The sequence below is a fragment of the Garra rufa genome, chromosome 2, assembly GCF_049309525.1.
Source record: "Garra rufa chromosome 2, GarRuf1.0, whole genome shotgun sequence".
Taxonomy (NCBI): Eukaryota; Metazoa; Chordata; class Actinopteri; order Cypriniformes; family Cyprinidae; genus Garra; species Garra rufa.
The window spans coordinates 65,216,372-65,243,531 of record NC_133362.1 but is presented as its reverse complement, the minus strand read 5'-3'; positions in this window follow the sequence as shown (position 1 = coordinate 65,243,531).

Genomic DNA, 27,160 nt, shown 5'->3' with positions numbered 1-27,160 from the left:
ATAGCCTAGCAGGTCATGGTAAAAGATTATTTATGGTTCATTTTTACAACTCTACCACTGTGTAAACATCTACTTGATTTGAAAAACCCAATTCTGTGGTTGGAGTATGGCAGAGGCCACCAAGAAAAGAAATGCAAAGCAAAACCAGCATGCATTGTGGAATACAATAATATAACAAATTAGATCAAAACATTGGGTACTACCCTTTTGTCAGGAAGTCACACAAATGGACAAAGAAATTTTACATTTCTGTTGCAGATCAGTTTGTCAATGCTTTGTCATTTACTGTACAAAGCAAAAAGCTCACAAGATAATTGTAAAACTCTCCTCTCTTTCATCCAGCTATAAAATCATGGACCAGCCAAGAACAGGCTGGTGGTGGTGAAGAAAAAGATGACCCTCCAACTGAAAAATGAATTACCTTCTTTCTTTTTGTTCCTTTTTTTTCTACCTTTTTGGTCCGATTGCGTCTAGTTCCAAAAAGCAACACTTAACAAGAAGATGCAGTGTTTGTGCACAGAAATGGTTTGCGAAGTGAGACCTTACTCTCTCTTATGAAAGCCCCCTTACATTCTGGTAATTCTTACAGTTTACCACTCAAAGATAAAAATACAGTGCCTAATATCTATTCACCAAGTTATAATTTTATAATTTTTTTAATTTTTATTTAATTTTGAAGATTTCTTTTATGAAAGAATATGACATCTGAATGTATTTTGTTTGAAAAATACTTTTTTAATTTTGCATTTTTATATACATAATTTTTTTTGTCCAAAATGTTGTTTCTGATGAAACCTATTTGAATTCAAGTGGTGATAAAACATGAACTCAAGAAGATAAATAATTTGTTTTTAATGTAAAAGCAGTTTCGGTTCTTTATTTTGATATGTGATATGTTCATATATTCACAGCAGAAAATATTCCGAGGGGGTGTCAAATTTAGGTGAAAATCATCAAAAATGTTGGTGGTTTCTGGAAACTTCAAAAAATAGAAACTTTTTTGTTTCATCATTTCTTATCAGGTCCTTAGAAACTGTTGCACTAAAGCTGTACACTAATGTAGGGTTGTCACGATACCATAAAAATGACTTACGATACTATGCCAGCTGAAGTATCACGATACCAAGTAGTATCACGATACCATGCAGTATTCTGTTAATTTAAAATTCAAATCTACAAAATGAATAAAAAAAATTCATAAATAAAAAGATGTAAATGAAAACAGGCAAGATTTTTCTCTGAATACTTCACTAATGTGAATAAATGACTGGCTATTGTTATCCATGAAATCATGTCAACAAAAGTCATCTGAGCACTGCACAGAAGCTTCATAGAGTGACATTTAGATGTGGTATTTATGCATTTAGACTGTACTTATAATTGCATAAATAATGATATAAGATAAATGTTTTAAATACAAAACTCTGAATATAGAAATATGTTGGAAAAGAATGGAACATGACGGGAAACTTAAAACCGCCAGCAGATGGCAGCAGTGTTCATGATTGAATCACAGAGTTGTTCAAACGATTCTTTCAAAACGGCTGAATCATTCAGGGGTGAATCAAATGACTCGTTTTTATGAATGGCTTAGTGAATTAGTGATTCGCCCAAACTAACGCGAATTCAGATTCGAACACAGAAACGAAACTAAAACATTTTGCTGGTGTCTTATTGCTGAACTGTCACGGGCATTTTTGCTGCCATATCTAAAATTTCCAAGTTATATATATATAATGATTGATAAGAACCAAGGTCAAACCACTATGTTAATGAATGGAATTGCATTCGTGATCGCAAAGATGCTTCCAGAAACGAATTATTAAACATGTTCTAAAAGTGGGCAAATGAATAAAAATACAAAAATTCTGTCTAGTAAAATATTTTGATGTTTAATAATTGATTCTTGGGCTGATATTTTTAAATAACATTAGACAGTCGTCTGAATCAGACCCTCTCTTCTGAAACTGCAGCGTGAACAAGGACGTGCGCGTGCAGCTTCTCATTTCAAACTGAACTGAAGCATGGTGAAACACTGAATAGCATATAAAGCCTATACACTGCTTGTACTACACAAAGCACAGCAGAAAGACATTTTGGCAGTCAACTTGTAATGTTTCTGCTGGCGTGCATGAACGTTTTAAACAGTGTTCCTGCCGTGCATACAACATATCTTATGGTACTACCGTTTGGACGATACTACCGTTTCAAAAATGCAATGGCACCGCGGGTATTTGTAAGCTTTAGTATCGCGATACTACCGTAGTACCGGTATACCGTGCAACCCTACACTAATGTATGTTACGCAACAGTGAAAAATGTACATCAAGGTGAGTTTGGTCAGTCATGCATACAATGAAAAGGCAGTATTCTTCAAAAAAATGTAATGATTCAAGACAAAATTGAATCCTATTAAAATCATGTAGAAATGTCTTGTCCTTTGAGATGATCCTATAAGACAATTCTAATTGGAATCCTTTAGGTTTTTTTGATAAGGGAATATTTTGGTTTTCTTTTGAAACATTTCCCACACTGTCTCCAGGGTGCGGAGATGGACACTCAAGTTAGTGACTTGGACTCGAGTCGCACTTTTATAGACTTCAGACTCGACCTGAAATGACTCCAGACTTGAGGAAAAGAACTAGTGAATATTTTAAAAGCAGCTTGAGATTTTTTAAAAGGCGTAGCCATTACTTGACTTGAGACTCAACTGAGACTCATGACCAAAGACTCAAGACTTGACTCAGACTCTGGCAGGATCTCATGTGGACTCTTAATGTTTCCAGGATTACTGAAACGTCTTCCACACTATTTGCAGTTTAAAGACTTCTCTCCAGTGTGAACTCCCATGTGGACTGTAAGGTTTCCAGAATGACTGAAACGGTTTCCACACTGACAGCATGTGAAAGACCTCTCTTCTGTGTGAATATTCATGTGGGCTTTAAGGTTTCCTTTTCGAGCAAAACTCTTTCCACACTGTTGGAAAATTAAAGGCTTCTCTCCAGTGTGAATTTGCATTTGACTTGAAAGGTGTCCTTTTTGAATAAACATCAATACCATGGATTTTATGACACAGCTACAATGAATGAGTCTGTTTGGATTTGGCAGTATCTATTCTAGAATCTATTCTTTCTTCTGTTGTGGAGAAATAATTATTAGCCCTGTATGGTATAATTGTCAGGATCATGTCTGTGTTTTGTCCTGTTCTGTTATGTTTCCCAAGTGTTTTTCCCCCCATGTTTCTAGTTCATTTGGTTTAGTCCTTGTTTTCCCCCTTTTGATTTAGTCCTTTTGGTTTGTTCTTGCCCATATTTGTATTTCCCCCTTGTTATCTTGTTAACTTGTTTGTGACCACGCCCATGTCTCTGTGTATTTAAGTCTGCTTGTGATTAGTGATGGGAAGTTCGGATCATTTTACCGACTCGGATCTTTGAGTCTCGTTCAGCAAAATGAACGAATCTTTTTTCGAGTCATTTCGTTCATTCCGTTCATTTTACCAAAATAAAAAAAAAGCTACGTGTTACTTCCATAACTCATGTACTGCTTATACAAACGTTGATCACACTACAAACAAGACAAAACTATAATGCTATTAGAAACATAAGAGACTAATTCATTTTTTACCTGGGTCTTCAGTCTATGATTAGCTCCCTCACCTCTGTCTGTCCGGGTTTGAGTCGTTCGTTCATCACGTGACAGCCCCATACGCTTAACCTATGCTGCTGGAGCCGGAAACAGAATGGATTCGTTCATCTCTCGAGTCTTTCGGGTTTGAGTCGTTCGTTCATCACGTGACAGCCCCATACGCTTAACCCATGCTGCTGGAGCCGGAAACAGAATTGATTAGTTCATCTCTCGAGTCTTTCGGGTTTGAGTCGTTCGTTCATCACGTGACAGCCCCATATGCTTAACCTGTGCTGCTGGAGCCGGAAACAGAATGGATTCGTTCATCTCTCGAGTCTTTCGGGTTTGAGTCGTTCGTTCATCACGTGACAGCCCCATACGCTTAACCCATGCTGCTGGAGCCGGAAACAGAATTGATTAGTTCATCTCTCGAGTCTTTCGGGTTTGAGTCGTTCGTTCATATTTGCGCAATTGCGCATGCGCGACTGAACGAATCACTCCCGAGACGACTCGTTCTTCCCGAGTCACATTAAAGATTCGTTCAAAATGAACGAATCGTTCAAGAACGACCCATCACTACTTGTGATCACTCCCTGCTGTCCGTTGTTAACATTACATGTTTGCTGTTTTGCTCCTGGTTTTGATTTGTTTGTTTGTAATTTCAGTATTTCATTTAATAAACTGTTTATATTTCATTTACTCTGGATCTCCTCCTCATTTTCCACTCCTCATCCATCCAAGCTGTGACAGAATGACGGACCTATACTGAAGATGAATCGGGCTGAGGCAGACCTGGTGAGACTGTGGCAGGGCGGTCGGAGTTTGGAACGGTATGTGGCGGATTTTGTCGAGCTCTCACATCAGGTGGGCTGGCCCGATGCCTCTCTCGGTGCCGTGTTTCTGATGGGGCTGAATGATGAGACAATTCGTTGTGATTCTCCTGCCTGTAATTTCTCCTTGATCGAACTGATAAAACTCATTCTTTATTTAAATTGCTCTGATTTTGAACTTGAAGAAGTAAAGAGTGTCCGGTCTCATAGTTCAGTCCCCTCTGAAACACGTCACGTCGGGTCAGCCTATCCCAAGCCGAGAATCCCCACATACCGTGCCAATGGATCGGACCGCCAGCCCAGTCTCCAATCTCCAGTCATCCATCAAAGCTCCACTGCTGTCCTCAGCCCGATGCGGTCGCCGAAGCGCTGTAGTCTGCCGGCTGCCACGCCAGCTCACAAGATGGCTGCCACGCCAGCTCACAAAATGGCTGCCACGCATGAGTCTACACGCAAGATGGCTGCCACGCAAGAGTCTGCACGCAAGATGGCTGCCGCGCAAGAGTCTGCACGCAAAATGGCTGCCACTCAGGAGTCTGCACGCAAGATGGCCGCCGTTCCTGAGTCCTCGGCCAAGATGGCCACCAAGCCTGAGTTCCCGGCCAAGATGACCTCCGTTCCTGAATCCTCGGCCAAGATGGCCGCCGTTGCTGAGTTCCCGGCCAAGATGGCCGCCGTTGCTGAGTTCCCGGCCAAGAAGGCCGCCAAGCCTGAGTTCCCGGCCAAGATGACCTCCGTTCCTGAATCCTCGGCCAAGATGGCCGCCGTTGCTGAGTTCCCGGCCAAGATGGCCGCCGTTGCTGAGTTCCCGGCCAAGAAGGCCGCCAAGCCTGAGTTCCCGGTCAAGATGGCCGCCGTTCCTAAGTTCACAACCAAGATGGCCGCCAAGCCTGAGTTCCCGGCCAAGATGGCCGCTGTTGCTGAGTTCCCGGCCAAGAAGGCCGCCAAGCCTGAGTTCCCGGTCAAGATGGCCGCCGTTCCTAAGTTCACGGCCAAGATGGCCGCCAAGCCTGAGTTCCTGGTCAAGATGGCCGCAAAGCCTGAGTTCCCGGTCAAGATGGCCGCCGTTCCTGAGTTCACGGTCAAGATGGCTACCAAGCCTGAGTCTGCACCCAAGATGGCGACCGCCAAGTCAAAGTCTCAGCTGGTTCCGCCCAGCCTTCCAGAGTCTCCGCTGGTTCCGCCCAGCCTTCCAGAGTCTCCACTGGTTCCGCCCAGTCTCCCAGAGTCTTCGTTGGTTCCGCCCAGCCCTCCAGTGACTGCGCCGCCAGAACGCCCTCTAGTGACTGCGCCATCCAGAGCTCGCTCCTCAAGAGCGCCGTCCAGAGCCGACGCCTCCTCCAGCGCGCCCTCCTGAGCTGGAGCTCTCTCCTGCGCGCCCTCCTGAGCCGAGGCTCTCTCCTGCGCGCCCTTCCGCGCTCTCCTGTGTGGACTATTCCCTAAGTTCCCCCAAGAAATTTTTTTGGGGGGGCTACTCCCCTGATCAGCCATGGCCACCTGGACTGTTTACCCGGCCATGGCCACCTGGACTGTTAACCCGGCCATGGTTTTCCTGAGCCCCCAGATCCGCCATGGCCTCCTGGACTGTTAACCTGGCCATGGTTTCCTGAGCCCCCAGATCTGCCATGGTCTCCGGGACTGTTTACTTGGCCATGGCTCCCTGAGCCTCCCTGGCCACCTGAGATCCCTGATCCGCCCTGGAGACCACCCCTGTATCCCGTGTCCCCTGTGTCCCTACCATGCGGTCTCCAGGGCGCCCACCCTCCCTCCCCTTTGGATGTTATTAGGCGCGAGACGCGCCTTCGGGGGGGGAGTAATGTCAGGATCATGTCTGTGTTTTGTCCTGTTCTGTTATGTTTCCCAAGTGTTTTTCCCCCCATGTTTCTAGTTCATTTGGTTTAGTCCTTGTTTTCCCCCTTTTGATTTAGTCCTTTTGGTTTGTTCTTGCCCATATTTGTATTTCCCCCTTGTTATCTTGTTAACTTGTTTGTGACCACGCCCATGTCTCTGTGTATTTAAGTCTGCTTGTGATCACTCCCCGCTGTCCGTCGTTAACGTTACATGTTTGCTGTTTTGCTCCTGGTTTTGATTAGTTTGTAATTTCAGTATTTCATTTAATAAACTGTTTATTTAATTTACTCTGGATCTCCTACTCATTCTCCACTCCTCATCCACCTAAGCTGTGACAATAATGATTTCCCTTCACACATAGTGGTAAAAAAAATAGTATGCAGATTTTACTTTTTTTATTATATCAGAAATAGAAAATATAGAAAAAAGTTGTTTTTTACTAAATTATTATAATCTAGAATTGTGTTTTCTCTTAAATATAACAAAATAAATTATCTATTATTTTAAATTTAGATATTTAAATCTTTTTTAAGATTTTTTTTTCAAGGTGTGTCCTGTCAAAGCTATGCAAAATTTTGAGTTTGTAACAACATTAAACATTTTTTTTTTTTTTTTTTTTTTTTTTTTCTTTGTTATAAGGTCTGGTTTTGTGGCTGTACTTTAAAATTAAATTAATATAATCTTAATTCAAGTGATGAAAGATTTTGAAATTCTAACAGTAAACTACTGTAAGGTCACACCTGCTTGGTATAAATGCTTGAAAATGATTTAGTTGAAAATATCCATTAGAAACTTAAAAGTAATCAAAAAGTAATCAGATGTAATCAGTTACTTTACTTTTCTAAAGTAATTGAAAAGGTACACTACTTATTACATTTTAAATAGGGTAATTTGTAATCTGTAATCTATTACATTTCCAAAGTAACCTCCCCAACACTGTCCGGAACATAATCCAAACAAACACAAGGACTATTTATACTAGACAAAACAGGTAACATGACACAAACCAACCAATGAAAAACAAGGAACAGGACATAGCAACCAATAGACAACCAATCAGAACATGACACATGGAACTAAGGGACCAATGGCAGGTATACACGAGGCCAAGGGAAGCAAGACACAACAGCATGAGTAAATAATAATAGACATGAAAACATGAACATGAAACAAAAAAAAAAAACCTACATTACAAAATGTAATATCTGAGTGAGCTTTTTTTATTAAATTGAAATTATATATATTATATATAGTTTATTATATATGTTTTTATATATTCTCAGTGTAAGCAAGCAATATGAAACATGAAACTTGTCACGGTTCATGGGCTCACTCTCTCATCTTGCTGCGTTGTGTGTGTGTGTGTGTGTGTGTGTGTGTGTGGGTGTGGCCGCTGCTGCTTACGAGCTGATTGTTTCCAGCTGTCGCTCGTTTGCTCAGCTATTTAATGCTGCTCTGTTTGTCTCATGTTGTCAGATCGTTGGTTTGTGTTCGTCGGTCCTGGTTCTCTCCCTGTGTTTTCTCCTGACCCTGTTTGATGTGGATTCGCTTCCTGGGATCTTTCTGTTCCGGCTGGCTGCTGCTGACTTCTCCTGGTCGCCCATTGATTACCTGCGTTACCAGTTTCAACATCGGCATTCTCACCAGCTCATCTGACCATCTCTGTGAAACTACCTGTTTGATTAATAAACTGTTGAATTTACTCGCGCTTGAATCCATCTCATTTATCATGACAGAACGATCTGACCAACTAATGGATTCAGCGAGTGCTCAGACGCTGCAGGAGATTTTGTCTTCCAATAACGCTCGTATGGATCGGCAGGACGAGCAGATGCTGCTCACCGGACGAGCAGTTCAAGCCCTGGTAGCGCAGGTATCCGAGCTCACCAACCAGTTACAACGCTTGAGATCGCCCGCTGCGCCACCCCCACCGCCTTCCCCCCCGCCCGCTGTGGTTAACCCCACTTCCCATCACGAGCCTCGGTTGCCGACCCCGGAACACTATGCGGGTGAGCCCAATTTATGCAGAGCTTTTTTGACGAAATGTTCCATGTTCTTCTCGTTACAGCCCAACACTTTCGCATCTGAACAATCGAAAGTGGCGTTGGTGTTAACTCTGCTTTCGGGTCGAGCGGCTCAGTGGGGAACGGCGGTGTGGGAGAATAAACATCCCTGCTGTGCCTCGTTCCAGCTCCTCTCCGAAGAAATGAGGCGGGTTTTCGATCGGGCCGTCATCGGGCGCGAGGCAGCCAGCAAACTAGCCAGTCTACGGCAGGCCGATCGCTCTGTTTCGGATTATTCCATCGAGTTCCGGACGCTGGCTGCCGAGTGCAGATGGAACGAGGCGGCGCAGTGGGACATCTTCCTGCATGGGTTGGCTGACCGTATTCAACGAGTGATTTTCACGTTGGAGTTACCCCCTGATCTGGACGGACTGATTTCCCTGGCCCTCCGGGTGGATGCTAGACTTCAACAACGTGACCAACTGACCCACCTCAATCCCGGATCTGCGTGGATGGATCTAGGCTCCAGCATCACTAATACGGTCAGCCCCCCTCAAGATCCTGAACCCATGCAGGTGGGTAGAGCTCGGCTCTCCCGGGAGGAGAGAGAACGTCGTAGATCCAGAGGTCTGTGTTTGTACTGTGGAGCCGCGGGACACTTCCTCAACACCTGCCCAGTAAAAGACCAAGCCCGACAGTAGAACAGAGGTTACTGTCGGGCGGCTTATCCCAGGACAAACCCTCATCCACCACTCTCCTCCCGGTGAGACTTCAATGGGCGGCCAGTTTTCATCACTGTCAGGCTCTTGTGGACTCTGGAGCAGAAGGTAACATCATGGACTGGAGCTTAGCTCGTTCACTATGTATTCCTACCACTCCCCTTAAGACTGTCCTCTCCGTGAATGCTCCCAACGGTCAAACTCTTCCTCCTATCACTCACTCCACCTGTTTCCTCACCATGATTACCTCTGGCAACCACAAGGAGGAGATCGCCTTCCTGCTCGCAGAGTCCCCCCTGGTTCCCATAGTCCTTGGGCATCCCTGGCTGTTCCGCCATCGTCCCACTGTGGATTGGGGCCTCAATTCTGTTTCTTCTTGGGGCGAATCCTGTTTTGCTAACTGTCTCTTGTCTGCTTGTTCGTCTGTCTCTTGTTCTCTGTTGCAGGATGAGTCGGTGGACCTGTCAAACGTGCCCCAGGAGTACCTCGACCTGAAGGGAGTGTTTAGTAAGTCCAGAGCTGCTTCTCTTCCTCCGCACCGTCCCTACGACTGTGCTATAGACTTACTGCCAGGTACGTCTCCGCCTAAGGGCAAACTATACTCACTTTCTGCTCCTGAGAGGGAGGCCATGGAGAAATATATTTCTGATTCTCTGGCAGCCGGGATCATCCGCCCTTCCTCCTCTCCGGCCGGGGCAGGATTCTTTTTCGTGGGTAAGAAGGATGGCTCTCTGCGACCATGTATCGACTATCGAGGTTTGAACAGCATCACGGTTAAGAATACTTACCCTTTGCCGCTGATGTCTTCGGCCTTCGAACGGTTGCAGGGAGCGTCTTTCTTCACGAAACTGGATCTTCGCAACGCCTACCATTTGGTCCGCATCAGGGAGGGGGATGAGTGGAAGACCGCTTTTAATACCCCCAGGGGGCACTTTGAATATCTGGTCATGCCCTTCGGGTTGTCCAACTCCCCCGCGGTCTTTCAAGCACTCGTCAATGACGTGTTGAGAGATATGGTCGATCAATTTCTGTATGTCTACCTGGACGACATATTGATTTTTTCTTCTTCTCTCCAGGAACACGTTCAACACGTCAGGCGAGTGCTCCGAAGGCTGCTAGAGAATGGGCTTTATGTCAAGGCGGAGAAGTGCGCGTTCCATGCACAGTCAGTTCCCTTTCTGGGGTTTATCGTCTCATCCGAGGGAGTGCGCATGGATCCCGACAAGGTTAAGGCTGTGGTAGATTGGCCAACCCCCGATTCCCGCAAGGCCCTGCAGAGGTTTTTGGGGTTCGCCAATTTTTACCGGCGTTTCATTCGCAACTTCAGCCAACTAGCCGCGCCTCTGACATCCTTGACCTCTACCAAGACTACGTTCAGGTGGTCTGATGCTGCCGAGACAGCATTTTCCAACCTCAAGAGCCGCTTTGTTTCGGCTCCCATCCTTGTTGCCCCTGATCCCACACGTCAGTTTGTGGTAGAGGTCGACGCGTCAGAGGTGGGGGTAGGTGCGGTTCTCTCCCAGCGAACTCCCGCGGACGATAGGATGCATCCTTGCGCGTTTTTCTCTCATCGTTTGTCCCCCGCTGAACGTAACTACGATATTGGTAACAGAGAGTTGTTGGCAGTCAAGTTAGCGTTGGAGGAATGGCGCCACTGGTTAGAGGGCTCGGGGGTGCCTTTTATCGTATGGACCGATCACAAGAACCTCGAATACATCAGGTCTGCCAAACGCCTCAACTCCAGGCAGGCTCGATGGGCTCTTTTTTTCGGACGCTTTGATTTTTCGATCTCGTACTGGCCGGGCTCCAAGAACATCAAGCCTGATGCCTTATCACGCGTTTTTGACCGCTCCGAACATCCGTCCACTCCCGAGTGCGTCATTCCTGAGAAACTTATTGTTTCTACACTCACTTGGGAGGTGGAGACTAAGGTCCGCAAGGCCTTAGAAGGGATAACGTCCCCGGTCGGTTGCCCATCGGGTCGCTTGTTTGTGCCGGAGGGGCTTCGGTCCGACGTCATCAAGTGTGCCCATTGTTCCAACGTGGCTTGTCATCCTGGAGTAAGTCGCACTTTATTTTTGGTTAAACAACGATTCTGGTGGCCCTCTATGGCTCGCGACACTCGGGATTTTGTTTTGGCCTGCTCAGTCTGCGCCCGTTCCAAGACTTCCAATCGACCCCCAGAGGGGTTCCTCCAACCGCTGTCGGTCCCTTCGAGACCCTGGTCCCATATCTCGCTCGATTTTGTTTCGGCCCTCCCACCCTCCCAGGGCAATACGGTTGTTTTGACCGTAGTGGACCGGTTCTCGAAGGCGGGCAATTTCATTCCCTTACCTAAATTACCCTCTGCTAAGGAGACAGCGGTAGCTGTCGTAGACCACATCTTTCGCATTCATGGCCTCCCGAAGGATGTGGTTTCCGACAGAGGTCCCCAGTTCATTTCCAAATTCTGGAAAGAGTTTTGCCATCTACTGGGGGCAAGTGTTAGTCTGTCCTCTGGTTTCCATCCTCAGAGCAACGGTCAGACTGAGCGGGCCAACCAGGACCTGGAGAGAGTGTTACGATGTTTGGTTTCCCAGAATCCTTCCTCCTGGAGCCAACAACTCTCATGGGTTGAGTACGCGCATAACTCGTTGCCGGTATCGTCTACGGGCCTGTCGCCGTTCGAATGTAGTTTAGGTTACCAGCCACCTCTTTTTCCCAGTCTGGAATCCGAAGTCGCGGTCCCCTCTGCCCACGCCTTCGTCCAGAGGTGTCGCCGCACCTGGAAGAGAGCCAGAGAGACCCTCCTCCAGGTGGGAGCGCGCACCAAGGCCAAAGCCGATCGCCACCGGTCTAGGCCTCCCGTCTACGTCGTTGGTCAAAAAGTGTGGCTTTCATCCAAGAACATTCCGCTCCGATCCGTTTGTAATAAGCTTGCTCCTAAATTCATAGGCCCGTTCCCTGTCACTAAAATCATTAGCCCAGTGGCAGTCCGCCTTAAACTCCCTCCTGCGTACAGGAGAATCCATCCCGTTTTTCATGTCTCCAAAATTAAACCCGTCTTTTATTCTCCTATTAATCCGCCTGCCCCAGTTCCCCCACCGCCGCGTCTCGTAGATGGGGAACCTACTTATTCGGTTAACCGCATTCTGGACTCGAGGCGGAGGGGACGAGGATTCCAGTACTTGGTGGACTGGGAAGGTTACGGTCCGGAGGAGAGAAGTTGGGTGCCTGCTAGGGACATATTAGACCATTCCCTTATCGATGATTACAATCGACGGGTAAGTTCTTCTGGGAGCGCCAGGAGGCGCTCCTAGGAGGAGGGGTACTGTCACGGTTCATGGGCTCACTCTCTCATCTTGCTGCGTTGTGTGTGTGTGTGTGTGTGTGTGTGTGTGGGTGTGGCCGCTGCTGCTTACGAGCTGATTGTTTCCAGCTGTCGCTCGTTTGCTCAGCAATTTAATGCTGCTCTGTTTGTCTCATGTTGTCAGATCGTTGGTTTGTGTTCGTCGGTCCTGGTTCTCTCCCTGTGTTTTCTCCTGACCCTGTTTGATGTGGATTCGCTTCCTGGGATCTTTCTGTTCCGGCTGGCTGCTGCTGACTTCTCCTGGTCGCCCATTGATTACCTGCGTTACCAGTTTCAACATCGGCATTCTCACCAGCTCATCTGACCATCTCTGTGAAACTACCTGTTTGATTAATAAACTGTTGAATTTACTCGCGCTTGAATCCATCTCATTTATCATGACAAAACTATTGTGTTTATATCCATTAACATTACATATCGATATTTCCTATTCAATGTGATGCTTTTTGATAAAGCATTTCTTGACACTAAGTTTTACATGTTTTATGAAGGCAATCAGAATAGTATTCTACAGTTTACTGTAGTGCAGTGAGAACAAGGAGTAAACCACGTTTTTAATGCAATTTGTTCCAAAAAAAAGTTTGGGCTCATGAAATACATTGGAATTAAATGTTGTTGTGCTAAATGTGCTAAATATTTATCTAGAAAATAAGTGTAATATACTTTATATGATCCTTCTCAGTATAGGCATGTGCATGGCTGCTTTTATCTAAACTGAAAAATAAGAGGGGTTAAGTGCTTTGCTCTAAAATGTTTTAGTCTAGGGTTAGAGAGAATGTAGGCGACTATGTGTCAAAATGTTTGATTTATTACCCATCATAAAAATTCCACCCCCCCTCCCCAACTGGACACCTGTTTTTGGACACCCCCTACCCCTCCCAAAACCGGACATCTGTTTATCTGCACCACCAATTCAAAGGGATTTATGGTTGTTTTCCTATTGTTATGGGAATGTGTATTTGAAACGGGGACATAGAAAACTGTTCAAAACTATGTGCTTTTCAACTTTAATTGTGAAATAGTGTATATGTTTGGGAAACAGGGCTTAAGGGGTAGTTTTTATTAAAGTTGTGTTTTTCTTCACATATACAATAGAAACACAGAGAGGTTTGTATTTTCCAGAAAACTGTGAAAACAAAATCTATGTTGTAGTTTGTAGCATTAAACCTTTTTAAAAATGTTTAAAAGTTTAAATAGTTTTTTTTTAGTGATAAAAGAGTTAAAGTAAAAATAAAACCAATCTTGTAGCATTACAATTTTAAAAGGTAGAGTTTTATTACTGATACATGTGTTAAAGTAAAATAAACCAAATGTTGTAGTCTATAGAATAACAAAACTTTAAAAAGTTTTTTACTGATACAAGTGTTAAAGTAAAAATAAAACAAATCTTGTAGTCTAAAGCATTACAACTTTTAAAAAACGTTTAAAAAGTTTTTTACTGATACAAGATCAAGGAAAAGTCCTGTGCATCTCACACTGATCTAAAAAACTACAAAATATCAGATGCAATCGTTAAGCAACAGCATAAGATACTTAAGATACAAAAATCTATGTTGTAGTCTACCATTACAATGTAAAAAAACTAGGTAGAGTTTGTTACAAAGTTAAGAAAATTTAAGAATCAAACACCTTACACTGTTTAGCGACAATACACCCTTTCTCCTCGCTGTCCGACTCAGAATGAACTTACGGGCGCTGCGGACAAACCCCACCCACTACCAGCCCCTAACACACGCAGTAAAACAGAGACCGGTGCAAAGGTTTAAAAAGGATGAGGTTGGTTTATCCTTACCTACGCACAAAAATTCAAACAAGGATTTTGTGAATTGAAAAAAAAACAAAAACGAAAATTATTCTGTAACAATGGCCGAGGCTGGATTACCTAAAACACCTGAGAGAAACATTGAGTTTGCTATGAATGATCTTACTTTAGCACCGAGGAAGATGAAACATGGGCCATGTCTGGCAGATTTCCTCCACGAACCTTTGGAGAATGTTAAGTACGAGTGCCATTTATCTGGTGATCGTGTTTGCAGATACAATTTTGACAAAACCAATCGGGCGGTTAGACTGAACACGGTGGATAATGATGAAAGGTTTAGGTGTGACACGTGTGAAGACCCCGACTTGTTTTTCACGGCAAAGGACTGGTGTTTATTTTACAACTTTGTTTGGCGTGATCTAAAAGATGGTGGCGACGAACCTCTGTTCATAGGGGAATGGAATGGTATGACGCCAGGTATGAGGTACAGAGTGCTCGGTGATCATGTTAACAAACATAGTGACGATTACATTTATATACTCTGTACCGAGGACACCGTGGGTCTGCCTGAACGCGCATGGCCTATATCTGAGGAGGATCATCTCAAATACTACACTATTAAATTGTTGTTTCAATGGAGAGATGTACCTGTGATGGAAGACATATTCGGGAAGATTGACAAGTTATTTAAGTGGTGTGAGGTATTTGACAGATACAACAACATAAAAGTGAAACTGTTTCACCCAGAATGGTGTGTGAACACTCGTAGAGGTGTTCACATAGCCCCTCCTACAATCTACAATCATTAAATACTGACAAGACCCAGCCCCTCTCAGAGGTCTAAAGGACACCGTTGCCGACAACATGTCTCAAGAAAAAAACACAGCCTGGTTGAACAAATTCTGTACAGAACTCGGATATCACAATCTAGCCTTTCTGGCAAACTACAAGCCACCTAATGAAGGTCCACCTACCGGTACAACTTCTGAGGACATCACGGACACAGTGGATGGGTGTATCGGTGTGACGGGGCACAAGATCATTAAGGCTGTTGTCAGTATAATTCTGGAACATCTGATAGACAAACGGATGAAACAATTCTGTAACGGTTGTACCATCGACCATCCCTCGCAAACACAGCATTCATGTATCTACGAGGCCCCTGCATATTATTTTCTGGGGTGTTTTGAAGAAGTGTCAGAAAAACTCTTCAAGCCTGACTTAAAACTCATTCTGTCCCAAACCTTGAAGTTGTTCGGTCTAACTCCGCACGTTCAAAGGATTCAGGGTGTTGTCGACGGCGTTCTGTGTGACCTCAGAGATGAGATGTACATAGTGGAAACTCTGGCAGAACTCAGGACAAAACTTGTGGACGAAACCTGTGAACAGGCCGTTTATGACGCAGTTGACAGTTGGAAGAAGAGTGCAGCTGAGGACTCTGATTAACCTGAAATATGGGGAACCTCTGTAACACAACCTGTCTGGCAAAACTCTTGTTTCAACAACAAATTAAGTGTGAAATAACACACTTATTGTACAAGATTATTGATGATACGGTTGAATGTTATATAGATAATAAACGTTTAAAGGAGAACTCCGGTGTGATATTGACCTAAAGTGTATTGAATCATGATACCGAGTGTGAACGTACCTTGCATATTTCATCTCGGTTTGTGTCCAGCTGTCCGAAATCTGGGGTCAGTTAGCCGATGCTCACAACAGGCTGTCTATGAGAGTGAACAGGGCATCGGAAAAGCCATGTAAATAAATCACTGTTTTACGCCATTTACGAGGCACAAAGTAGCTCCACACTTCATTGGTAGACTTCCTAGGGCCCTGACATTTAAAACGAGACATTGAGAACTCATAAAAAGCACCGGTAGTTTATTTACAAGAAGATTTATACAGACAGTACCTGGGAAAGAAAATCCGGTAGCCGCCATCCTGAACTTAGTCACGACAAATCGAGTGTCGAGCACCAATGAATTTATCAGGTTATCAACGTATAAGGCTGTAGTTTCCTTCGTGCTCGACACTCGACTTATCGTGGCTACATTTAAGATGGCGGCAGCCGCTAAACTTCTTGCGGTTTCTGTCTGTATAAATCTACTTGTAAATAAACTACCGGTGCTTTTTCTGAGTTCTCAATGTCTCGTTTTAAATGTCAGGGCCCTCGGAAGTCTACCGATGAAGTGTGGAGCTACTTTGTGCCTCGTAAATGGCGTAAAACAGTGATTTATTTACATGGCTTTTCCGATGCCCTGTTCACTCTCATAGACAGCCTATTGTGAGCATCGGCTAACTGACCCCAGATTTCGGACAGCTGGACACAAACCGAGATGAAATATGCAAGGTACGTTCACACTCAGTATCATGATTCAATACACTTTAGGTCAATATCACACCGGAGTTCTCCTTTAATGAAATTAAAAAATCAAATGGTCGTTGTGAGGGGTATGTCAAACAATTGGGATGATATGATAAACCGTTGTGCCGCAAACGGGAATGATGCCTGTGTGACAGTTAAAAACATTCTTGAACTCATGCCTGAATGTGAAGAAAACCTTAAAATAGGTAATATTCTATGTCTTTGTACTTATGTAACTGATGTGTGTGTAATGCTGTCAAGAAACCACTCGACGGACGTACGTGAAATTATTCACACTTTAGTCCAATATATTTTATCAAAAAATTTTGTGATGTGTGTGAAGTTCCTTCAATATCTAGATGACATATAAAACAGTCGTATGTAATGTTTTTGTGTGATGCAAATAAAATCTGTTTGACACTAACCATGTTGTCATTATTTTTGAAAAACACTGAGGAAGAGAGATGTCTGAAATGTTGAAAAAGCGTACTACACACCATCACACCCCGGGTCTTTGGGTGGAAAAGAACGGTTAAAACGAGGTGTGTTACAGGAGAGTGGGGTGACTCTGAAGGATAAAGAAGTGGTTAATTGGTTAGCAGCTCAGGATGCCTATACATTACACAAAACTGCACCTATCAAATACAAACGGAATAGAGTGGTTGTTTATGGGAAAGATGTACAATTTCAAGCAGATCTGGTGGACATGTCTGCTTATTCGAAAGAAAACGATAATATAAAATTTTTACTGACTTGTATAGATGTTTTCAGCAAGTACGCATGGGTTCGCCCACGTATGAATAAGACTGGAAAGGAGGTTGTGAAAGCATTTGAATCTATACTCAAAGAAAATCGCGTACCTCAAAAATTACAGACTGATAAAGGGACTGAATTTTTTAACAAACATTTTCAACAATTGATGAAAAAGTATAACATAAACCATTTTGCTACAGCAAGTGATGTTAAGGCATCGGTAGCGGAAAGATTTAATAAAAGTTATAAATCGCGCATGCATAGATACCTGACAGCCGTCAATTCAAAACGTTACTGCGATGTCTTACAAGATCTTGTAGACGGTTATAATTCAAGTTTCCACAAAAGTATTAAAAAGCGGCCGTTAGATGTTCATAAAGAAAACGAGCCAGAAGTGTTCAATAATCTGTATGGAAAGATGCGTAAAGACGTACCTGTCTTTAAGTATAAAATAGGGGATGTGGTTAGGGTATCTAAAGTTAGGGATATGTTTTCTAAAGGGTATGAACAAAATTACACGGAAGAGTTTTTCACTATAGCCGCCTGTATACCTCGGACACCTCCAGTGTACAGATTACAGGACTATGATGGTGCCCTTATCGAAGGATGTTTTTATGAAAAAGAATTACAAAAAATTATTGTGAACCAAGACAAGTCGTTTAAAATAGAAAAGATTTTAGATCGGAAAAGACGCGGTCGCAAGGTGTTTTGCCTTGTGAAATGGTACGGATGGCCGACAAAATTTTCTTCATGGGTGCCGGAACGCGAGATTGCGGATATACAAGCCCCATTAAAGGAGTAGTGATGATGTCATAAGTATCATTTGTGAAAATCTGCATCATGAGCGAGGGAGGTTTTTACATTACGCTACCTTGTAATGCATCGTTGGATGTTTATCCTGACAACAGTATTTCTAATTACAAAACCAGACTCGCAAGAAGTATGGATCTCAAAGGTCAATGGGAAGTCGGATTAATCGAGTTTTATTATCCTATTTCCTGGTATACATTTAACGAGGAGGATGCTGCCTTTGTTGTAAACACTACCCCAAACATACTGGGATATGATGAGAGACATTACGAAGGGGATAAGAGCATAGTTATCTACATTAAAGAAAAAAAACTTCAAAACATATCTAAAGTGTGTAACACATTAAAACCAGGGTATTACGAAGACGTACTGTTTCTAATTAGAGAAATAAATGCTAACCTACCACCTAGAGTGACCCTTGGTCACGACCACGTAAAAAACAGGATATTTCTAAAAGCACCGGTGAATACATCCATGATGTTTTACGGGAAACTGGCTATTATTTTAGGTTTAAAACCTGGGGTGTCTATAGGATCTGTAAATCAATCACGTGAAGATCATATTGACGATGCACCTGTTGTAACATATGCACCCCATCAATGTGACATCAGAGGTGCTTTTTATAGTATGTATATATACACTGACATAATTGAATATCAGTCAGTCGGCGATTCGTATGTACCCCTGCTGAGAACTGTACATATAGAGGGGACGTCTAATGACATGGTTAGTGTTAGATACGATAAGCCACATTATGTACCTGTGAACAAGTCTAATATTACAGACATTTGTATTGAGGTTAAAGACGACCAGAACCGACACGTGCGTTTCACTTATGGTAAAGTTGTAGCTAAACTCCACTTCAGACCTGTGAAATAGATTTTTTTTTTTTTTTTTACTATTGCACATCGACTAAAATGGATGCTGAACGTTATGTTGCTTACTACCAGAATCAAGCCGGTAATGGATTACCAGGGTATGCAGGCGGTCCTGTTATGTATGGATCGGGTATAGGTTCGATTTTTAAAGCGATTTTCAGAACAGCACTACCCCTGTTGAGAAGAGGTTTTAACATAGCAAAACCGCATCTAAAAACAGCCGCAAAAAACATAGTTAGTGATGTTGTTACCACAGCCCTATCGAAATCTTATAACGATAATAATGGACAGCATGGACAGAGCGGAAACGGTTTGATGGTAATGTCAAGAGGTTCTTTCAAACCACCGGGTGTGAGAATAAGAAGGGGGAGTGGTCGTGTGAAGAAGGCTAAACGGGTTAGTAAGAAGCGCACGGTCGCAAAACGCACTCGACGTGTCCGCGCTAAACGTGTAAAGAAATCTGTCCGTGTCAAAAGAGCGTTGAATACAATTTTCTAAAAACTATGGCTCTATTCCACAACATGTCGGAGGAGTGTGTTAAATCTGAGTTAGATTTATTCACCATACCCATGACGCAGACATCTATTGAAAAAAATACCTACGTTGAAATACCGCCTCTATCTGCAATAACTGACACATCGCCCTTGGAATTTTTTATTGCGGGGACGGGTGAAGATTACATCGATCTAAATAACACCTTGTTATACACACGGATCAAAATATCAAAACCCGACGGTTCTGACATAGCAGATGGAGCACCTGTGGGCTTAATAAATTACCCCGGAGCGTGTATATTCTCACAGGTGGATGTTTCTCTAGGTGACCGTCTGATAACACAAAGTTCTAGTACTTATCCTTACAGATGTCTGATCGAAACCCTCGTAAATTTTGGAAAAGATACCTTGGAAAGTAACTTTTCAGCCGGTCATATGGATGTTACCGATCCTGCTGGAGAAAATACCGGATTGACAAAGAGGGCAGCATTTACCAACGCTAGAAATGTTGTTGAATTACTGGCACCGATTCACAGCGATATTTTCTTTCAGGAAAAGTTAATGTTGAATGGCATTGATATAAAAATACGGATGACACGTGCTAAAGATGCGTTCTGTCTAATGCGCGATGACGATGTGGCTTATAAACTCAATATTGTATCAGCATCTCTTTTCGTGAAAAAAGTTTCTGTTTCACCAGGTGTTCGACTGGGACATGCACAAGCTCTACTGTCAACCACTGCCAAATACCCCATAGAACGTGTGTGTCTGAAGAATTTCTCTATTCCGACAGGGTCACGGGTGTCTAATCAAGAAAATCTTTTTCTAGGGACGTTACCAAAATCTATCATTTTAGCAATGACTGAAAATTCTGCTTTTTCAGGGGCTTACGATAAAAACCCATTTGCTTTTAAACATTTCAACTTAGAATTTCTGGCTTTGTATCGAGACGGTGTCCAAATACCTTCCAAACCGTTTCAACCAGAATATGAGAATGGGTCTGCTGTGAGGGACTTTTATCAACTCGTATTAGCTACAGGCAGACATCTCAAGAATCAACCTCTAGCGATAGACCGCCAAGACTTTCTAAACGGTTACACACTTTACGCCTTTAACTTATCACCGGATGAAGATTGTGCTAATCATGTATCGCTAATCAGATCAGGAAACATTAGACTAGAAGCACGATTCAGACAACCTCTTAGACAATCCATAACCATGATAGTATACGCGATCTATGATTCGATAGTTGAAATATCTAACAGACGACAGGTGTTAGTAGATTATTACTGAGAGGCGACGCAATGAATACAGTACAACTAACAAAGGTTATGAATAAAATTGCACACAACACATATTTTTTAGGTGTGCTTCCTTGCGATTATCTCCCTAAAGTACCATTGAAGAATCTAACAGCCGTTGCCATCGTCAATACAGATCCTTCCACCAAACCGGGACAACACTGGGTCGCTATTTACGTAAGCAACCACAGAGTTAGCTATTTTTTCGACAGCTTTGGCAGCGACCCGAAAGATCCACGGTTTCCAAATACCATCCAAGACTTCTTAAAAATCAATTCCATTCGCGTGCAATACTCTAACAAACAGGTTCAAGACTTCGCATCGGATACTTGTGGTCAACATTGCGTGTTTTTTCTATACCATGTGTTAAAAGGATACGAATATGAAAATATTGTTAAAATGTATTATGATGATCTAATTAAAAATGATAACATGGTCGTTCGATTTGTAAAGAGACTGAAACCATCTCTATGTAAGGTATTTAATTGCATTCACTGTGTGCAGTCATGTAAAACACGTCTGTAGTATTCTTAGAACACATGTATTATTGTATGTTTTAATCATATGTTTTGTAAGGTATAAATAAAGACAATTGTGAAACCATATATCTTTTTTCTTTTTTTTTTTCTTTATTGACATAAAAGTAATGTTTTCAAACATACAATTAAACACAAAAATATTTCAAACATATGCATGTAGACAATAATAACATTAAAAAGTTAACCAAGCTTTCGCATCGAGAGACGGTGATTTGAACACATCTTCACCAGAGGTAGTGTTTGACCTGTGTTTTTTCAAAGGGGTTATCTGCGGCGATGATCCCCGCATACTATGTGTTGGTGATTTTCTTTTAAGGGATTCAATCATACGTTTAACTTGGGGATTGCTTATAGTTGAAAATGGTATATTTAAAGCGGCAAAAGCGTCCAGAAATTCAGACCATCCATGTGGTCTGTATTCATTGCGGATTGTTCGTGGAGCCGTTATGCTTTTGACCAGATCCAACATGTGCGATCCTGTAATTACTTTTTCCTTAAACACAAACTCACCAGAATCAGTCCATGCAGACAACTGTTTAGCATTAGACATTTTATTCAAAATGAATTTTATGTTTTTTAAACTCCTCTGTGGCACATTACTTAGGATTTCATTAACAATTTGATCCGAACCGTCATAGCTAGCAGGTGCAGGTGCACTATCAGGCGTGATAGCAGGTGCTTCGATAGCTGATGTGGCAGGTACACTAGCTGATGCTGGGGTATGTGTGTCATCCTCTTTAGGTAGAGTAAGGGTTAAGGTACCACTCTCCATATCACCTTGTTTTACTATGGACAAAAACCTTTGCAAAGTATTCGAATAAAGTTTGGCCTTCCCGTGCGGGTCCAAATCGTTTCTTTGTAATATTCTCCTTATAGCATCATCCAAATCGTTCTCCACCACTTGCTGTATTGTCTCACGAACATTCCCGCTTTTTAATTTATTCAGTTGATTTTGAGGAATTACGTACATTCGTTCTGCGTGTTCCATAATCAGCTTTGTCGGGATGAGATTAAGCTGGTAATAAAAGGGATCGCCACACTTAACAAAGGTAACAGAAATCCGCCTCGTTGATTAATCATTCGTTTTTTTCTATTGATGTTAATCTTTTTACTCGCTGCATATTTAATCTCCGTTTTTCTCTTTTTTAACCTACGAAACTGTGTAGGGTTTAGAGGTATTGTACCGTGAAGTACATTAAGAGCAATCTCGCACAAGGATAGAATCAACTGATCAGACGCCGACTGCAAAATAAGCCGTCGTTGCGTAGGCGATGCCTTATATAACAATTTTAAAAGAGGGAGATTTTTACAAAGTCTATCACTCATTTTTACCCCGCAAACTACCGACTAGTTTTCTGTATGTACACCACCTGATACTCTGAAAACAGATCTGTTCTGAGACGAAAACGTTCTGGTGTTTTATCTTTAAAGTCAATCAAAAGATATCCATAAGGATGTTTGGTTGCATTGTGATAACATTCCATGAAAAATTTTGTATTACCTGGATAAACCTGACGTCCTTAAACTGAAATTTGCATGCTGTCGCGTATGTTTTTGTACAATATTAGGTAGCTAGCATTGAGGTTAATTGTCCTGCTGGTTTTGCTTTGAAAAAACAGATTCTGAGTTAACAGCATAATTGAAAACGATTTATGATGTACATATTTTGTGAAGGCTCTTACAACTTCATCGCTCGAAAAAGCCTGATCCATCAAATCATCCGCTATTATTAAAGAATTCTTATTAGGCGGTAATATCGATTCATCACACAGGGATTTTGGTATACCTTCAATAAAAATAATATCATACAACGACAACAGTTCATCATACATTGGTTGCCAACAACTATATAAAAACACAATGTTATAAATTTTTACATTGATCAGTTTGTCTGCATTACACAATAAATTTTTTACAAACACAGTTTTACCACTCCCGCTGGGACCAACTATTAATGCTGCATAAGGAAATTGAAGACGAAAGTCAAAATCTGTTTCAACATAAATGTTATGCATGATAGAAATATCACTAGTAACCGTAAGGCAAAGTTGAGTAGTCTGCTTGGAGCACACGTTTGTCATAAACCACCTTGAATCTTTTCAAAACTGATTTATTATGCAATGTGAACTTCTTTTTATTTCGCACAATGGTTTCGGTACGTGTGAGCAGGTGTCTAGTGTCACGTGATGATACATAACCCTGTACCAAACACACCATACTTTCTAAGGTAACAATGTCTGCGTTTGCAGCCTTGAGGGTTATACCTTTGGATTTAAGAGTGACTTTATTTTTTGCAGTTCTAAAACTGTACGATTTCGGGCCTGTTGAAACGAATTCTGTGATGAAGTCTTCGGGGTCAAGTTTGTTAGTCAAATCCCCCAGATATGCACCTGTTTGCGGCATCCAGTCACCATTTTTTGATAGAAATAACGCACTGTCGGTATCGACATACAGAACACGCGGTCCTAATCGATCCATGATATTATAAAGTTCAAGACGCCCGTAAGCAGTTGTGAACGCACCTATGAAAATGTTCACATCATGCGCAGGTGCCGGATCGCCATCTGGATAACACCATTGTATTAACGCTACCGCGTCTGACACAAACGCGAAGTGTTTAATTACGCGCGCGTTTCCGAAGATGTGACGTGCGAAATCTTCGGGATCTGTTAAAAGTTCTGCCGTAGGTAAATTGCAACGAAGAGCGAAGCGTCCCCACAAGGAATTTAAGAGGTACTTGTTTATAGCTCTACGTGCTGGATTTAATACGATTTTGTCAATGTCAAGTTGAACTCCTTCCTTCTCAAAATACTGATTAACGTATTCCTGTTTTTCTACCTCCGTCACGACGTGTGGCGGAAAACCTGAAGCCTCCTGTTTGAATTTGAGAAAGGTTTTAACATAATCACTGAATAATTTGTCTGAAGTGTCGGGGAAATGCCATACTTCATGAATTCTAACAATCGAATATCCTTGAGACAAAGCGCGTGAGAGTTCGACAGAGACCCATGTGCCTGAGATGGTTCTCTCTTCATCAGTGTGCTGACACTGTGTCTGAAGGTGATTATCTGCGCATGGGTAACACATCACATTTTATTAAGCCAAAATACGATTCGACAGGGCCAAAATCTTTTAAAATGATTTCAGGGTGACCGATAGGATAAGTTTTAGTTGACTGCACAAACGGATAAAGCGAGGTTACGTCAAAATACGAAATGCGTTCTTCATCGCTGACTTTGTGATACAGCTTGAGTGCGTTTGTGCGTCCACCAAACAGGGCTTCGCGAGGATTAAGCCGAGCAGGCGCCCTGTAATTAGCCATAAATGCTCTGACTTCAGGGTCATTTTGTTTGGCTTTCTCCCACTGACATTCCCAAATCTCCTGTACTTTGAGATTGTAAGTTTTACGCAAAACTTCCAACTTGTTATCAGATTGTCTTCTGAGCACACCAAAAGGTGTTTTTGACACAGGGTTCAATTCGTTAGGATTAAAACGGCAACAGTGCCCGTGCCAGAAGCAACCCTGGAATTCTAACGCTATTCTATCCCCATCAAGTTCATAATATCCGTCCACGTGGTATTGTCCAAATTTAACCTCGCCATGATTTAATGCGTGATGTACATCAACGTTTCTACTTGCTTTAATATATTCCAACCATTGAATGGAAGGATTTGAGTAAGATTTGTACTGATTGATGTATGCGTTTTTGTGCGTTAGAGCGATGGTGTTTTTGGTTAAAAAAAGCGTTTTGTAAACTTTCATAGCACACCCCGCTAGCGTCACGCAGCCGAACGGATCGACTTTTGTACATTCGATAAACTCGTTTCTGTATTTCATGCAAGCCTCCCGTAATAACACAACATCATTTTTGCAGTACATACCGAGTTGTTTTTTGAAGTCAAACACCTGACCGGACACTGTGTTATACCAGGAGTCGAATTTCTCGCGGTCAGAATCACACATTGCTTGGTACCCGTAAAATTTTTTATCAGGATACGGGCCGACATAATTTGTATTCTCCAGACGATTAAAATGATGAGGGAAAAAACCCTATTTAGTTGTGTTTAGGTTTAAAGCGTCTGGTAATTTTGACAGCTTCATCGGGAGAAAGCTATAACTGTCTATGTATCTCTGTCTAAAAACACGATCATACATATAGGTAAGTCTACATCCCTGAAGTATAATTTTAGGTGCTAGTCCCTGACTCGTAAAATACTCGAGCAATATAAAAGAGTCGAAACCTGCAGAATTGTGTGCGATAAACGTAAAATCTGCAAATTTTGGTCGTCTGAAATGTTTAACCATTCGGTCCACGCAGTCCATACCCTCCGCTGAAAACTCCTCCCCTGACTGAGTGATAGCACACACGTAGTTAGCTGTGTGTTTCCCATTTTCATACATCGTTTCAAAATCATAGTATACGATTCTGTCAGTATATTCATCCGTTTTGACAGGTTGTATATAACAACTGTGATGACCTTCGTCGGTCAGAACATCACCGCAATGCACACAACACAAGGGAGAGCATTTGTGTTTTATTAATTTAACTCCTGTCCATTTTGTTCTGTATTGTCTACAGCACTTGTCACAGTATTTTACTAGATCGCAGCGTGATTTCACACCTTCAGGTTGTTGTTGTTTATGCATCTGGTAGCAGAAGTCAGACTGACAATATCGCAAACAATCCTCACATTGTCTGGATTTCTTAGGATGTGTGTAACACGACGGATTATTGCACACGTTGCATGTGAATTTACAATAATGCAAGCTACGATCGTTAAATCCTTGATAACAGTAGTGGCAAACATAGTTGTAACCTAAGAACGCTTTCAAATTTTTAATCAAATAATAATGATCATTATGGAGATATATATGTACAGTGTTTGTGTGTGGTTCATCTGTGTTTTTAAACACTTCCAACTGGCCTGCACACGTTCTGTGAAAGAGGACTATTTTTAAGTCTAGCCGTGATTCGAATTTGGAAACATCGTGAAATGCAATTTTGTCTAGCGGATCATACCCTAGATCTGTATGTATTTTGTAGGCAATTCTCACCAGTTCTTGGTCGGGAGATTGCGGATTTAAAAAATGTGCTAGACAAATACTAAAACACATATTGCCTGTTATATTTTCAGGTATGAACAAATTCATCTTATTTTTTTGAATGACTTCGTTGTGGGCTAAATCACGCAACTTCCTACGCGCACCGCCTTGTCTATTTCGAGCTACGGACACACGTAACTCTAAACCAGAATCAAACATCACATCGGTATTGCTTTGTACTGTACGTTCAATTTGATCAACAAATGTATTAATATCGTGATCGTTATTAGGTGTTAAAACAGCATTAATATCTGTAGGCAGACTTTTACCATGCAGTGATACGTTTAGAAAACCTGTTTCACCAGCCAATAGTCTAGAAAAATCTACAATCTCATTCAAAATATCCTGCAAAAATATATGGTATGCAGCGTAATCATCAGTAGCGATTTCACGAAAATTGATAGTTCTGTGAATTTCTAAACCATTAAATCGTGGTCTTGGGACAACTGTAAAATCACCCACAGTACCACCTTCTCTTATTAGTTTTCCTATAAAATCAGGAGTCAGACCCATATTAGCGGCTGTCGGGTCATAACTTGACGCTTCATCATCATCATCATCATTATCATCATTATATGTGGCGTTACCACGACCAGCACCAATCTGTTCATCGTTGCTATGTACAGACATACCCAACCATTCGTGTTGTTCATCTACTAACTCATGTAATCTTTCGGTTATGTCAAGTGAATCAGGATGTAACATACGCAGCTGATTATTAATCAGAACGCGTAACTGATCGCTATTGTTTTGAAAATCATATCTAGGTCTTAAT